The following is a 12730-nucleotide window of genomic DNA, read 5'->3' as shown; positions in this document are numbered from 1 at the left end:
GTAAGATTTGATCTTAAACTGTTTTCGTATGTACACTTATGTTCTTTAACTGCTAATTATTTTTCCTTTTAAATATGGGATTGTTGAAGTTACTCATCAAAGATTTTCCAACTTTCCTTAAGTTTTGAAATGATGAAATATCCATTAGAAATATGTCAACTTCCCTTTTCTCAAAGTCAATTCTACCACCTAAACAGCAACTGTCACACAACACCATTTCTCTTTGATATATCTGTTGCTACTTTATTTCTCTTAAAACTATTGCTCTAATTTGTGGGACCAATCTGACATCGAATTCATTCAGTGTGTATATCTTGTACATAGATAGTTCATTTTATGAGGAAATTAAGATCTACAATTAGGAGCATTGTTTCCCTATCATGATACATTTCCATTCCTTCCTTTCCAGCATCAAACTTCTTGTGATCTTCATGCAAACTACTGCTCGATGATTGTGTTTCAACCTATACGTTCCTCCAAGCTTTCTACTCTATTTTTGATGCCAGAAGTCTTTAAATAAATCTCTACAGCAATACAGGTTTCTACAAAAAGAAATTCAAAGATGGATTGTCCTCGAAGAAATATTAAATTCTCAAATAAGGCATTGAGACCATAATCCATATTCATAACACAATTTGGAGATAGATTATTGTTCTAAGGAATTAAATAGCTAATCCTTTCATCTTCAATAGTGACACTTGATGATATGAAATGAAAATGCTAATAAAACATACAATCCACTGTGCACTGTATGAATTGCTTCAATTATCTAGAATGCACTATATCTTTAAACATTCGAAAAATAGGCTTTGATCTATTACCTTTTGTTTTCTTTTGTATCATTATGCAAATCAGAAACATCTTTAATTTTTTTTCTTTCCTCTTTTCTTATTTCTTGGAGATCATCACCTGGAAAATGACTGAAGATCATGTTCCAATGCACTGACATGGATCTATTTTTCATAACGTAATGGATCATAAGAAGACCCACACAAAATGTTGTCATTAACAGTTGCATTGAAGATCCATGAAACTTGTGGAACATAGGCAACACTTCCCCTGACAACTACCTCCATCTCTGAAACTGCAGGTATCTCTCCAAGTATTATTGAGATCAAAGAAGTTTTACCCTCTCCCATACTACCAACAAAAACAAAAATACTCCCAACAGAGATATTAAGATGAATGTTGGATAAAGTAGTTCTTTCTTCCTTTTTGTCCCAAGAAAAAGTTCTATTTTTAATTGATATAGCAGGTAGGTCTGCCTGAATGGGTGGGTTTAGTTGCAATATTCTTTCTTCTTCCAAAAACAGATCCTCTAGTATTTTCGACGAAACGCTAGCATTAACAACCTAAGTTATCATGTTTGGCAACATAAAGAGTGGAAAACTCAATATTGTAAACAAGGAAAAAAACGAAAACGGCTTTTGCAATTGTTAATTCACCACCAAGGAAAGTATACAACCAAAAAGCAAGCATAGTAACAACGATTGGAATACTATTCAGAATGAAGATATTGCAAGATCCCAATAATTGTACCTTCCTAAACCATATGAGCTCATCGTTCCAATTTGCACCATGTTCTCAATTTTCTTCATAGAATTTTGCAGTTGCTTGTCATCTAGAAAATCACCATTTCTTTCTTGGTCTTTCATTTTGTTGGACATTTTTCCAGTCCAACCATTCAAGGCATCTGAATAATTCACTTTCGAGGAACCCCAGAAATATCTCAAACCGTTTACAATTTTGCAAAAAGTCTCGCGAGAGATATAATTGATGTCATTCTGCAAAAAACTCGTGTCTCATAATTTAGAAATTCCTATCCATTTGCTCAGAATTTGCAGTCGAAGTTCATTGTCTGTAAATTCCAATGAAATTTTTACCCATTGTTGATCATATAAATAAAACCTAATTTCGATCTGGAAATCGATTTCATAGGAAATGAATAAACCAAAATTTATATTGTAACATTCATTTTCATATTGTGAGCAGTTAGAAGACATACCCCACTCTTCCAGCATTTCCCATGAATGGAGAAATGATTGTTGTTTATTTTCATAGCACGATGAGGTCCAATATCGAGTGCACTAAATGTAATCTTGAAAATATTAATTTGTGCTCAAGCCAACAATACCATTCTTGCGCTCTTCTAAAACCCACAATTTGATGTTCAAAAACTCAGGACAATGTTTTTACTTCTCTGTCAATGTATCCATGCCTATAATAGTGGAATGGCCACTTAGCAGCCTTGTTTCCACATTTATCCTTGTGCTGTCATGAAAACCAGAATCACTATTCAAGGGGGGTTCCACATAGTAAGTGGTTTTCAACCTGGGGTTGCCGAAATTCTCCATATCTTACCACATGGTAAAAATGGTTTTGGAAAACAACTATTTCGAAACCACAACCCCCAACCCCTCCCTACCGCCCCTCTTCTTGTTAAATCTCTGGCAACCATGGGGGCCTGAAATTAAACTTCATACATTGATTTGAGAACGTGAACATTCGCCATAAAAAAATATGAGACTTTTACCTCTTATGCTCCCATTATTTACCGCGCCCCCCGTGGGTTCCTCCCTTGGCTTGGTGCTTGACTGTTGAACTTTGACTTGGCTTATGACTTTGATGAGTTTGTAGAATTTGAAGGCATATGTAACATGAGTCTGACTTAGAGATGGGTTATGGACCCAATAATTTTACACAAAATTAATATTAAAAAACAAACAAACATTTTATAAATTTTTTATTTTTTATTTTATTTTTTATAAAATTAAAATTTATTTAAAAATTAAACTCAATATTAAAATAACCCAAGAAGTAGTATATGCACCTTTATGCCTCATAATTGTGTCAGGGAATAAAAAAACAAACAAACAAACAAACATTTTATAAATTTTTTATTTTTTTTTTATTTTTTATAAAATTAAAATTTATTTAAAAATTAAACTCAATATTAAAATAACCCAAGTAGTATATGCACCTTTATGCCTCATAATTGTGTTAGGGAATAAATTGATAGATTTCAAAAATTTTGTAACTTTCAAGGGTTATAAATAGAGCTTCGGCGTAAATCACATATAGAAAGACTTTTGTCGACGCGTTTCGAACCAACTAGTGTGGTTCATCGTCAGGACAAGTTGAAGAAACAGATCCAGCTTAGCATGTTAAATAGTCTGACCAGAGTCTCCAACGGCTAAATGGACTAACGACTAATTTTGACCCTAGGACCAAGGTCAAATTATTATTTATTAATTTAATATTATTATTAATTTAATATTATTTTTCTCTTATTATTTATGGAGAGAAGATAAATTAGGTAAAATTAATAAAATAATTTTAATGGCTGGTTTAAAAAGGAATTTATTAATTTATTTAAATTAATTAATTATATATATATATATATAATTTAATTAAAGTTATAATATTAGGTTATTAAAAGTTAGGATTAATAAATAGAATAATTTCAATGGTTAGTTTAAAAAGATATATTTATTTATCTAAATTATTTAATAGTTATATATATATATATATTAGGTTGTTAAATGACGAGTATTTCCAATAATAATTTTAATGGTTAGTTTAATATTATTATTTAAGGAAAAAATATATATAAATATATAAAATAATTTAAATGGATGGTTAAAGAAGTAATTTACTTATTTATTTGAATTATTTATTGATAAATTATATATATATCTATACTAATTAAAACTGTAATATTAGGTCGAGAGTATTCATTTATTAATTTAATAATAATTTGTAAAAAAAATTAAAAAAAAAAAATCTATTTATTTAATTTATTTATTAATAACCATATATATATATATATATATATATATATATATATTATAATTAAATTATAAAGTCAGGATAAAATAATAAAATGGTTAGTTTAAAAAAGGTAAATTTATTTATTTAATTAAATTATTTATTAAATATTGTTAATAATATATATACACATATATATACCACGTAAAAAAATAAAAAATAAATAAAATAAACAAATAAATAAATATAAAAAGGAAAGAGCCCAGAGCAAGAAGGATAAACCCAGGGGACAGGAAGGTTCCAAGGGGAACGGCGAAAGCGAAAAAGATGAAAGAAGGGGGGGGGGGGGAAGACTAAGATGAAAGGGCAAGGATCCAACATCTACTGATCTTCCAGCGGTCATCTCTATTGAGATTGTTAGGCCTTCTTTCGATCTCAATCGCTTCCCTGAGTTTACGATGATGGAACTGGGCAACTTTGGCAATAACCTTAGCCTCCTCAATACATACCTGATACTTTCAAGGGTGTTAGAAAAAGTTACAACATCAGCTCCAACTAGAGACTGCTCCCCCTTGTGGGACACAAAGAACTAGTAGACCAGCTGCCTTGAGTGTTGGGCATGGAATCATACCATAATACCATTAATCATTCATCTGCAATCATGTAAAACTGTAACCATTCCCCATGAATCAATCCTGTCATTTGGCTATCCTTCAACTGCACACTGAACCTGTGACTTTGAATTGTAACCATGCTGAAATCTGAAAACTGCAAATCATTGGAGTGAAACAACTAACAATTCAAGTGGAAATAAGCACAACACCACCTAATTCATTGGGCTATGGAGTCAATAAGTCAATCAATAATAAATTTACTCATTTCAATCCCTTGGAATTCATTTCATTCAACCAAACCAAAATTCATACTGCAAACTTGAAACACAAACTAAAACAACTGTTGATCTACTTCATTAATCCATAAACTGCAAACTCACTGATTTATTGCAGACTGAATCTGAAAATAACTAATTCAATCCCACACAACCTCTACCTAAATAAACTAAAAAATTGCATTGTTAGGTGTAATCAAATTTCTAGTGTAACCACGTGAGAAGTGGATTAACTGGCAGATCATTTTGCATGCAGTAGAAGATGTAAAAAATATTTACAATATGAGAGAAAAACTCCATAGGTAACTGATACTTACAATTGAAATTTGAAAGTTACATCTTTTGTAAGCTTCTAAATTTTCTGATCGTAGTAGATAGGAAAAGAAACATTCTAATGAATGCTACCATCGCTATGAAGAAGAAAACCATGCAGTTGAATGCTATTATCATAACAGAGATGCACTTATCATTTTAAACCTGCTGAATCCGGAAACTAGTGGAATCACCATATGACAAAGTGGAGCTGCTAGGTCAAAGCAATGCAACCAATATCAATTTTCTGGTCTTTGTTCACCAACGAAGATTAGATCTAATCGTGATCATAATCCAGGGGAAAAATTCTTCGTCACTTCATTTCCCAGCAACGACACAAAATGTTGTACTTGTTTCTCGTAGGCAGTTCTTGGCTACAAAACTATGCCAAGAAACCACTCAACTAGTCTTTAGGTTCAAACTGGCCCTTCACCCAAAGCAGGATCCCTCAATTGTTACAAGGCTTTGTTTAACGTTGTTCACTATCACTCGACAACAACCTATGAAGCACAATGACTAGATTTATGATTTATTTTGGGTGGTTGCTAATGATTGTCCAATCTTTGTTTATGAATAAATCCCTCTTGCAGACTCCTTGATCAAAGTGCCAACATCCAATTTGACAAAAGAATATAAGAGAATTCCTGATAATTAAGCGGTCATCTTGAATACTTAATCATCTAGATAGAATGGATATGTGTAGAAGATTTCTATAGCCAAACAAAACACATCCAAGAGATGATAGAAGGAAATAATTAAAAGATTTAGAGGAATTGACCAAGACAAATTGTTCAGATAATTTATCTCTTTAAATAATTATAAATTTGCAGGGGATTTCAAAGAGATTGACACTCAATCTATTCTTACCTAGATATTCTATAGTACTTTGAACATGTGCAGAAGTATGATATGGAAGTATTGGAAAAACAACAGGAAAAACAATTTTTGGAATTGGAGCTAGAATACTTCAATGATGAATTCTATAATAAAAGTTTTACAAAGTGACAGAGTCTTGGAATCAAAATCCAACCCTTTTACATTACAAATGAAACAATATATAGAATAAATATCTCCTAAATTGTAACAATATTTCTAGAATAAAATCTTGAACAATAACTAAAAATAAAATAATATCTCTAATTTATCTGCTAGAAACTTTGAACTGTTTGCAAGTATTGTGCATTGAAATATGGAATTGGTTCATTGACTACTAGAAATCTGCAAAATGATTCTCAATCCGTTGATCTTCTGTTGTTGGGTGTCTTAGAGTCGTGATTTGGATTATTTTCAAATATGAGAATGTCATATGTGAGATTCGATCGTAAATATTTTTCCTACGTACACTTATGTTCTTTAATTGCTCATTATTTTGCCTTTTAAGTCTATGATTTTTTAAGTTACTCGTTAAAGATTTTCTAACTTTCCTTAAGTTCTGACATGATGAAATTTCCACTAGAAATCTATCAACTACGTTTTTCTCAAGGTCAATTCTGCCACCTAAACACCATTTTTCACACAACACCTTTTCTCTTTGATATATCTGATGCTACTTTATTTCTCTTAAAAATAGAGCTCTAATTTTTTGGACCAATCTGACATCGAATTCATTCGTTGTGTATATCTTGTACAGAATTAGGTCATCTTATGAGGAAATTAGGATATGAAATTAGGAGCATTGTTTCGATATCAAGATACATTTCCATTCCTTCCTTTCCAGCATCAAACTTCTTGTGCTCTTCATGCAAACTATTGCTTGAGGACTGTGTTTCAACCTATACTTTCCTCCAAGCTTTCTACTCTATTTTTGAAGCCATAAGTCTTTAAATAAATCTCTACATCAATACAAATTTCTAAAAAAGAAATTCAAAGATGGATTTCCCTCGAAGAAATATTAAATTCTCAAATAAGGCTTTGAGACCATAATCCATATTCATAACACAATTTGGAGATAGATTATTTTTCTAAGGAATTAAGTAGCTAATCATTTCATGTTCAATCAATGACTCTTGATGATATGAAATGAAAATTCTAATAAAACACACAATCCACTATGCACTGTATGAATTGCTTCAATTATATAGAATGCACTTTATCCTTCAACATTTGAAAAATAGGTTGTGATCTATTCCCTTTTGTTTTCTTTTGTATCATTATGCAAGCCGGAAACATCTTTACTCTTTTTTTATTTCCTCTTTTTTCATTTCTCGGAGATCACCACCTAGAAAATGACTAAAGATCATGTTCCAATGCACTGACATGGATCGCTTTTTCATAACATGACAGATCATAAGAAGACCTTTTAGGGTGACTTATGATTTACTGAAACAATATCAACCTGCTACATCAAGAGTTCCACTATTGTCTAGTGTGCAACTGCTAATAGCCGAAATGAAATAACCCCATAGTTGGTGTTAGAGTCCAAACCAGGACTCACTGAATATCACCAAATTGAGATCCCCAATAGAACTACATGGCCGCAAAGCCATAATCAGAGCACCAAGCTCTCGGAGCCACCTGGGCTCAAAGAACCAGAGCACCAAGCTCTAAAAAAAAGGACAACCTAGGATGCATGCACTCAATACGGTTAACTTAATAACTACACCCTAACTAGTTCTAGAGTCCAACCCCAAGAGTCACTGACTACGAGTTACCAAAGCTCAATCCCCTAAATTTATTATTGAATGAATAATCCTCCCTAGAACAAAACCATCATGGGCCCCCAGAGCACGCTCTTCCACCAAACCCAACTATTTCCTTTTGGCCTTGGAGTTTTTATCCCCCATATTCTTATGTGGAGTGAGCTCCACAACCAGCTATATATATATATATATATATATATATATATATATATATATAGATATATATATATATATAGATATATATATATATATAGACACACACACACACACACACACAATATTTACGTCTGGGCACTTTTGGCCACTTGGCCAAAATTGACATAAAGTATTTGGGAAACTAGCCCCAAATTCTATCTAAAACTTAGCATGATAGATCATATAGTTTCAACTCACTAGCCTAATACAAGGAATACATATGTTTAATGACCAAAACATGTAGGATAATTACAAAGGCATTCTTTTTCAGGAAGGTGTTTGAGGGGGATAAATTTCACCCATAATTCTTCACAAACAACTTCAAGTACCCTATAAGTCATAAGAAACTAGATCATATTTTTAATGTATAAGGGCATAGATAATCTTACATAGCCTTAATTTTCTTCAGATATAATTGCACCCCATCCTCCATAACAATGTGACCCAAGTATCTGAGCTCTGGAGTGTCATGATATCATTTGAGCCATATGAGGGATGATTCATTATCTTAAAGGAGTTTCAAGTCTTTATTAACATGCTCCACAAGTGCTTCCTAGGTTTTTCTATAAATCAATATTATCCTAAAATAATATAAGTATAAAATTGTATAGGAAAGGTCAAAAAATCTTATTCATGAGCTTTTAAATGTGGATAGGGCATTGTAAAGTCCATAGGAAATCATGAAAGCTCGTAATTTCCTTAATATGTGTAGAAGGTTGTCTAAGGGATGCCCACCTCCTTCATATAGATTTGGTGGTATACTAAGAGAATGTCCAAATCAATGAAGAAAGTTACACCATGAAGCTCATCTAAGAAATCATCAATAATTGGGATGGGAAATTTGACTTTGATGATCAACTTATTAAGAGCATAGAAGCTAGAATACATGTGTCAATTTATTTCTTTCTTCAATTCCATGACCATGAGTGATGGGAAGGGGCTAGTTCTAGGATAGATGATGCATGTCTCCAAAAGTTCTTAAGTTCATAACTATTCTATGTTGAGAAATACATTACAACCGCCCATTTCAATAGTGAAAATGTGAGATTTAAGTAAATACATCGCCATCTAAATTTCATGCTCTCACACATTCCACCATGTTTCATCATACCTCCATTAGCTATCATAATTTGATATTTATGCATCGCATACACACAACAATGTGTGTCATCTACAACTCATTAATGAACAATATTGTGGGTGTTTCTACTAACAATTAAACAATTAAACAAATAAAATAAATCACCCTTTTGTGATTGATATAGCCAATCAAATCCAAGGTCTAGGGATATGGATTCCTAATTAAGAATGGAGGGATATTTTAGGTTCATCGCAAGAAGGCTCTAGGGTAATTTCTTGCTAAGGGTGATGTTTGATTTGTGCTAAATCTAGTTCAGTAATGTTTTAGTTAGAAATGTATTTAGGTTGGTCTAAGTGGGCCACATCAATATGAAATAATTAGTGTTCTTTTATATGTATGCCCTTTGTGATGCCTCACATCACCATTATAGAAATTTTTTAGGTAATGGAATCATATGGCTTCTTCCTAACCACTTATGGACTCTCAAGGGATAAGAGGGGGAGGGGTTATTATATGTGCTAAATGGGGGTATGGGTAGGGGATTAAAGAGAGTTGTTTGGTTTGTACATTTGCCACCATAGTTAATTATCTAGTTCATTGAGAAGCCACTGACTAATTAATTAGGTGAGCCATCAAAACATATGCTCAAATCTCCTCCTTTAGACCACTAATTAAATAATAGTTGAAAATTAATTATTCATTCCCTCTATGTGGATTTCCAATTTCTTCATGGCTATTGTAAAATATTCCACTATGTTTGTTTGGTGAAATTTTGTCAAACCTAAATAGTGAGTGTCTGTTTGAAATGAGCATAGATGGCTTTCAAAAATTGGCTCCAAAAATTTATCCCCATAGAATTTATTTCATTGTGGCAACCATTTCCATCATTCCTAATACAAGTATATTACATCTCCAAAACTAATTTTGAACATCAAGTAGTGTTCCATCTAGGTATCCTATAATGTGGGGTTGAAACAATCAAACTTGTTCAAATCAACTTTAGGAATTATGTACCATGTTGGTTTGATTATCATTAAAAGATGGCCCCAAGAAATGATTTCCTTTGTTGGTGGATTCTAACCATCCTATTTTACAAATTGATTCAACCATTGAACACAGCGACATAGGATAGAAATGATAAAATATAACCAACTATTGGTGTTAGTAATATATGTTTTTGTGCTACCAACGTTTGTCTACAAGTCATTTTCCTTTAGAACATGTATGTCAATCTTAGAAACATTGCTTGGGATCCCAAATGCTTAGATTCCAAACCAATGATCTTATTCTTTATGCTCATGTTTATAGTGGTAGTCATGTGGCCTTCGGGTCCACTTGAAGGGTTATTAAGGTATTATCCTTATGTAAATAACATTTCAAACTTGAGGATTGTTCTAAGATATGGCTCCTATGATGGCATTTTTGGGTCCATTAGACGTTTTATTTTCTCATTTACTCTGATAGGCATATTACTCCTATTTGAGTATTAATGTGCTACCAAAATTTTGTAGGGGCTAGGATTTGCAAGGCCCTAAGGAAAAAATAGTTTTAAGCATTATATCACTTTGACATACTTAAGGTTTATACCAATAGTACTTGTATGAATCTTGCATGGAACCAACTAAGGAGAAAAGACCATATCCTTAGTTGTACTACTCATTTCCCTAGTGTGTGAGAGTGAATCTTCCCAAGTATTTTTCTCAATGTAATATAGGCATAGTAACAAGATGGTTTAGGTTCTCATGTATGGCTAGTTTTGGGTGCATTGAGGGGAATTCTAGTATACCCAAAGTTAAGAAAATGATCAAATATGTATGCAATTTTTTTATAATGCAATATAACTCAAAGGTTTACCAATAGAGATGTGCAAGGGTGCCAAATCCTATGAATCCACTTGTATTCCCTATGTTTATGCTTCCCTAGCCATAATTTTATTTGATGAATGATTGATATTTACGTTTAAATAGTTTGAAACATCGTTCTAACCTAAAAAGGACTTATAAAATTTGGGTGCATGCTAGCAAACTAAAAAGCTCTAATACCATTTGTAATTTACTTAATCAACTAAAAAAATGATAATCAAGCAATTATTAAATAAATATAAGTTTTAAATAACTAAATAAGGAAGAATGATGTAGAACATGTGCAATATAACCCTTGTATTAAAGATCTAGAAAGGTGAGAGAAATGTTCATAGGCAGGGCTAACCTCTTTTGAGTAGAGCTCCAATACAATAACAACACTTGAAAATATATCCATATCCTACTAGCTCTATAATAGTTTCCCTTAAGCAAAAGCTTAAGTACTAGTGGTCCCATCACTAATGAGTACCAACTGCTTAGTAAGCCTTACTTAATAAAAAGGATCCATACTTTTACAATGACGGGATACCAACTAACTAGCTAATGGGTCTCAGTTAAAGAAGATGGCATACATTAATTACTAACTCCAAAGTAGGGAGGTTAGGGTAGGATCCTAGTAAAATCTCCTTGGAAATCCCTTTGCTTGAAGCAAACATCTAACCCCATCAATTAAGGTTCCATTCTTCTTTTTCTGAAATCCATGCTATTAAGGGATATATAGTACCAATATCCACTACGAGACAACATTTTGATCTAGGAAACCTTCAAGGCTCTAATCAAATATTCTCCTCCATTATCAAGCCTAAAATATTTTATATGTATGACACTTTGATTTTCCACTAATGCCCCAAATTATATAAAATTTTCAAGCATCATATCCTTGTTATTTAAGTAATATATCAAAGTATATCTAAATACATCATCAAAAAATTTCAAAAAATAACTTTCACTAGCTCGGGGTGGATTACTTGTTGTACAAATATCACTATGTACAATTCCCATGTTGAAATATGTAACTAGGTCCAGTCTTCATAATGGCATAGGTAATCATGATTTTATGTATTTAATGAAAAGAGGAAAATAAATTTATTATTTGTATTCTTGAGGCATGGGTTCCATGCTCAGGGAAATTTATTTTTAGTTCAAACACCCATTGAGTGCTTCTAGGTTTATCCTAAAGTCAATTAAGTCATTGTCATGTATTGAAGACCCATTTGGACATGTTACATATTGTAAAGAAAAATTTATTGAGTCAAAATAGAGTCAAAAGACCCTCCAAGACCTCGTCATGGCACAAATATCAAGTTGGGCTACATGAAAGGACAAGTCGACCTCAAGACAACAATTCGTACCTGATCCAAACTTAAACAGGAACACAACAACTTACAGATATAATCATAACCACAAAGATGAAACATAAAAACACTTCATTTCATTAATATAAAAATATTGAACTATGCTTACAAACAGAATAGAAATAAGATATCTCAGGCGATGGTAGCTTATCTCTAGGAAGAGATGTAGTGGCTACATGCCTTTGAACTGTGTTACAGTGAGGCTCGAGGGCCTATTTATAATTGGAAAACATGAGAAAACCATAAACAACCAAAACCCTAACCCAGGAGATACAACACTAAGATTTTGTGGGCCCCGTTGGGGTTAGTTGGGCAGTCAACTTCCTAGGGTCGTAACTTGGTCATATTATCTCTTTTTGGCGCGTACGATACCTTGTTGGAAAGGTCTTCCTAAGTACTACAGGTTTTGTCCCAGGCCCATGCCTAAGGCAATGGGCCTGCCTCAGACCCCTAAAAAAACATCGTTTAGGGGGTCAAAACTGCTCCGGAAGTTCAAGGCCCAAAAAATGCTAAAAATAGTAAACGCTGAAATGAACAAGGAAACAAATGAAACTAACTGGGGGGTCTAGGTGGAACAAGTGGGTGGCACCAGTCTACACCTGTATCATTCCTCCCCCTTAGGAAGAAAT

This window comes from Pinus tabuliformis, chromosome 6, assembly GCF_031772625.1.
Source record: "Pinus tabuliformis cultivar Carrire ecotype Pingquan chromosome 6, CPIR1, whole genome shotgun sequence".
NCBI lineage: Eukaryota > Viridiplantae > Streptophyta > Pinopsida > Pinales > Pinaceae > Pinus > Pinus tabuliformis.
Note: the sequence above shows the minus strand (reverse complement) of the source record.